This window comes from Paramormyrops kingsleyae, chromosome 3 (assembly GCF_048594095.1).
Source record: "Paramormyrops kingsleyae isolate MSU_618 chromosome 3, PKINGS_0.4, whole genome shotgun sequence".
NCBI lineage: Eukaryota > Metazoa > Chordata > Actinopteri > Osteoglossiformes > Mormyridae > Paramormyrops > Paramormyrops kingsleyae.
In genome coordinates this window covers 29752171-29757366 of record NC_132799.1, presented here as the reverse complement: position 1 = coordinate 29757366, position 5196 = coordinate 29752171, and the positions used below count along the sequence as shown (strand labels likewise).

Below are 5196 nucleotides of genomic sequence, written 5' to 3'. Positions count from 1 at the left end.
CCGAGGCCCCTCCGTGTGACACGGAGGACGGGCTCCTCCGGAGCAGCGCGGCGCAGATGTAAGGCGCTCCGTCAGACCCGGCCTGGGAGCCATTAAATCACCCTAAATCACTGTAACGTCCCATTAGCGGCAACGGCGGCTCTGCCTAATGCTCTCTATTACTGACTTCACCTCCGCGGCCCGATTGAGGTAAATCACTCCGCTGGCATGGCCCTGCTGGCCTGTGGGGGAGGGGGGCATGGGCGCAGGGGCCGCCCAGGTCGGCGGTGGGGGGGGAGACGCGTCGGTTAGTCAGCCGACCCAACAGCCACAGCTTGTTTTTCCTATTCTTATGGATATAGATTTCTGGAAAAAAATCTAAAAAAAAAACTCTAATTTGTTGGCAAACGGCTGCTTGAAGCTGATGCTGAGTATTTTAGGTTTGGGGGAGGACAAGGAAGGCAGACCTGGAGGCCAGGTGTGGGGATTGCTATGGGGGGGGGGGGGGGGGGGCTGTTATGATATCTTTGGGGGGGGGGGGGCAATATGGTTTCAGGACCATCCGACAGACTCTCACAGTAGACACACGTCAGGACACCCAGGAAAGAAAATCCAGCAATGATTTAGTAAAAAGCACCTTTTTCCTTTCCTGTTCAGTCACGTAATTAACGGTGAATACAGCCATTTAGCAGGAAACGTCCACCATGTGTAGAATAGCAAGATATCTTAATTTATAGATATTTCCAGAAACACAAAGCCTGAAAGGCTGAGAAAAGTTTCCAGTGAAATATATATTCCTGCCCTTATCTTCCTGCTTTTCTTGCGATGATAAATAGCTCCATCCAGAGGCCTTCGGCTGGCCTTAAAGGGACAAAGCGATGATGAATGGATTAAAGCTGGAGCGTGAGCAAACACACCTGAAGCTGATAAAAAAGATTCCGCAATGACAACTGGGGACACAGGTGACCCCCCCAGTAACGTCCCCCGAAACCCCCCCAGGAGGAAGCGAGTGATAGGCCGGAATTGCCATTAGAGGGAAGATTAAGTGCTCTCGCTTCTTTTGTTGTTTAATTATACATGCACCGTTCAGATGCTCCCTGGTTCCCCCCCCCCCTTAACAATTCCGATTGTCTATTGGCTGCTTCTTTTGACAACTCCAACCAGAGGATCAAATCCCATTGGCAGAGGTGCATCTGTCAAGATACATGGATCGAGGGGGTGGGGGAAGGGTGGGGAAAAGAAAAAACAAGATGTGCGTGTTTAGTTTTCATTACGGACGGAACCTGGGGTCCACAGGAGGGGACAAAAAAATGTACCTGTCAGGCTGCCAACGTCTCATGAGGGTTCCGGCCGAATGTTTGCCATTTGGAAAGTCAGCTGACAAATATGCGCCGTCTCGTCGGTCGGGCGGAGGCGAAGTCAAACACGGAGCGGCGCCGCCGACGCGCTTTATCAGCTGCAGCGCCGCTGCTGCCGATACCAGCCCCCAAATGTCACTGCAATAAAGCGCAACTGTCCTCAAGAGGTTAATTACGACACGCGCCAGTGAGGAGTGCGACTGCGGCCATACAAAAGACGGGGAAATACCAAAAAATAAAAGAAAACACAATTCCGTATAGAACGTGAGAGACTTTCCAGCAGTTCAAGGAAAACAACATTAAAAAAACTTCAATACCAAATAAAATACAAAAGGCCCTCTCTTTCGTATCCTAGCTATTGCGCATTTTGCAGGACTCTCCTAAACTGCAAAGGCTACTCCAACCTCTCCACCAATCGGTTTTCCACCATCCACATCAGGCTTCTCTGGTGTCGCATTACCCGCAGTGAGGTTTAAACACGGTGGACAAAAATGGTGGTATCACGCCTTTAAAGAAAATGACCTATAGACCATTCTCTTTCCTTTCACTTCACTGTCTTTCTTGGAACTAGTGCAGGCGTTCATTTAACGTTTCAACTGATGCGTTTTCATCGTTTCATGCTGACTGGCGCATTGGGGACTGTGGGCACGCAGTCTGGCTCGCAGACGTACGGGGCCGCAGCGAGCTCCTCACATGACTCTCAGGACTGTATCATGTGACTCTGCATGGACAATGTGTCTTGGCAGGGGCGTGCATTCCTGTGAAAATGAGAACAGGCGCTACGCAAGAAAACTTCAATAAACAAGCTCCTCTTCACAGGGGCTATGTAAGTTAGCAAAAACCCGCCTCGCCTCGCAGTAACGTCCACGTAAATGCCTGGAACAGAAGAATCATCGAGATTATATCCTCAGGTTGCTCTTTCGTTACCTGTACACGGTGCGTAAGTATGCTGCAACAGCCTGAAATCGTTTACGATAAAGATGGTTGTCAATAACTCAACACACAAATGAATAGGCTTAGAATAAAATCTCGACCATTAAGAGAAAATCTCTTAAAGATATTTACACAAATTTCACAGAGATGTCAGATTACTATAAAGGGTCATGGACATAGTATTTTCTGCTGGGATGGTAACAGGAATAGCAGCAGACTACTTAGACTCTGTTAAGCACATGGATCCTTGAAGAAGAAGGAACGTCCACATTTTGCATTTACGTTTATTTGTTTAGCAGACGCTTTTGGACAAAGAGACGGGGCAGACATCACAAGCTGGGCCAAGCCCGATGTTTTGAAATATGAAAACCACTCACCGCTAATTTCTAATGCTCATAACAATAAATAACGCAAGTGTACAGCGCCCTGCAAGCGCACGTTTCTGTGGAATTTTCCGGCAATAAATCATCTAAATGAAACACTTCAATATGGATTTTGCAAGCACGAACTATATTACCTCTTTTTGTCACATTGCGGCTGAATCGGACATGAGGTACACACTAAACGAGGCCAGGGTCGGAATCGTTTTAAAAGTTAGCAGAAACTATGAGCGATTGTGTGGAAAGTTGTATACAGACAGTGATTTGGTAAGAAGACAGAAATGCTGCTACAAATATTGAGAGGCTCAATACCCACCGTCATTTTCAAGATGTGAAATTTGAAGTCGTTCCACATTAACATTTATGCCCGAAAGCCATCCATTATTAAATATAATTTCAGTGTGATGAGCTCGGAGTGACATTAATGGCAGTAACGAGATTGATACAGTCGGAATGCTGAGTTCACCTACAAGTGGGTGTGCGATGGTTCGTGCGTGTATAGATACGCAGACACTCAGTCACACGCGTGTGCACGCACACACGCACACGTATACATATGCACACACACACGCGCAATATATGGACCGCAGAACCATAATTTTAGCATTTCAAAGCTACAAGCCTATAAGTTTTATAAGCAGATTCAGTGCACTACAATAATTTCCAAATGATTATAATAGCTAGATGGTCAATAAAAAGAATTCTCTTTATATAAAGAGTACAGTTTGAAAACATACTAAGTATGTCAGCCTTGTGACCGAGCTGCCTGCCCCCTCACTGACAGGTTGTGTCACTGCTAAGGACAAGGGTCCCCAGCTAGCGATAATCAAGCCCCCCAGCTGCAAGTCCTTCCAAGCCCCCTGCCTGCCGTTGGACGCACAGAGACGAGGAAAAGGAACTCCCCGAGCTTGTGAACGGGCCAAATGTCACATTTTCCAGCGCTGCCTTGTGTTTACTGCTGTTTGTTAATAAATCAAATTACATCTGAGACCTACCCCACCTCAGTCCCTTCCCAGAATGCACAGGAGCACCTGTGCCAAATAAGGGTTCACAGGTAAACATCCAGCCTCCTTGGAACTGGAAGACACAAGCTGAACTGCGACACAAAAAAACAAATGTATTTCAAAGCCCACCAGCAGGGGGCAGACTCCACAGAGCCACATCTACCACAATGTACCATTGCTTATTTCCCAACTCACTTGCTTCTAAAGCCATACAACAGCAATCATGTACATGCTGTATGTTAGGCCTGTCATTTTAAGCTTGACTGTTTCACGCTGTGAGAGGGGGAGGAGACCATTGAATCGATCTAGACCAGTGGGCCGATTTAACAGCTTGTGCCAGCTCTGTATATATCCTGCAGAGTGTATATAACCGCAGAGATATTAAAGCTGAGTGGCGTATTTCCCACAATGCATGGCGGGAGGGAGGGTCTTCCCTTGTGCAGGAAGCAGCTCTGCTGCAGACTATGCAGCTGTCCTGTCAAACAAGCCGGTTAGCATCGGCTCTTTAAAAGGAATCACGCAGACAGACCGTAATTTCTCGACGGGCCACGGAAACGAAAGCCTGCACACTCTCAGAGAGCACCTGACCCCAGAAATCGCCCACAGCACTTTAATAAAACACAAAAACACGAAAACCTCAAAAACGGTGCACTGACAAAAAAAAACAGCAGTGACTGGACGTCATGAGCAGAACCGGCTTATTCTATTATTTGGCCAGTCGATCATTTCCTTCAGTCTTCAAAACATGTGATCTGAAAAATAATTTGTCTAAACAATAAACAGACAGTAATGAAAAATGACAATAACACCATGGAAATAGGTGAGAGGGAGGCGAGGCGGGGCTTGGGCCCCCCGATTCCCGCAGTCGCGAGTTGTGGCGGTGGTGCGGGTCAGCGTGAGAAGCCCGCGTCATCCCCCGGTTGGATGTAATTACAGGAGCCGCGTGTCCGGGCCGGCAGAGACGCCCCTGACAGCTAACTGACTGATGACCTTCACCAGGGAACTCGCTCCCTCTCAACTCTCAGTACCCCCCAGACCCCCGCCCCCAGAACACCACCGTACATCTGTGACACGATCATTCAGACACAGCTATTGACAAATCGGCACGCGTTCCTCAGCAGCCCGCCCCCCTATCACTCCTCATCAAGCACCTATCACTCGGTGCGCGGCGGCTCTGTGGCTCCGCGGCTCTGCGGCGCCGCGGCTGAGGGCCGGGCCGCCGGAGCGGGTGGCTAATTTGACACAGCTCGCTTACCCTGCCATAATTGCTCCGTCACTGTCAGCCCGCCGGTTCGAGGGCTCGTTCCTGAGAGCCCCTGCTGTACAATTTGGACACGATTACCACCCATTTACGGTGCCATTACGGCCCTGATGTGGCCCAGGCTGCACACTGACACAGCTCATTAAGCCGGGATGCAGTCCATTAATGAGCACTGTTAGCATTTCTCTGCACCTCTCTCGCCTCCGATAAACAGCCAGTGTTCCATGAAAAGCTGCCATCTTTACCGTAGCATATTTATTACCTTCTGGGAGCAGGAGGCC

The 5196-nt window shown here is 48.7% G+C and overlaps 1 long non-coding RNA gene across 1 annotated transcript; it reads left to right on the top strand.

Moving 5' to 3' along the window:
- The first annotated feature begins 2008 nt into the window (after positions 1-2008).
- On the top strand, positions 2009-3638 carry LOC111843148 (uncharacterized). Its single transcript, XR_002838088.2, has 2 exons — positions 2009-2273; positions 3435-3638. It is a non-coding gene; the product is annotated as an uncharacterized lncRNA (long non-coding RNA).
- The last annotated feature ends 1558 nt before the right edge of the window (positions 3639-5196 follow it).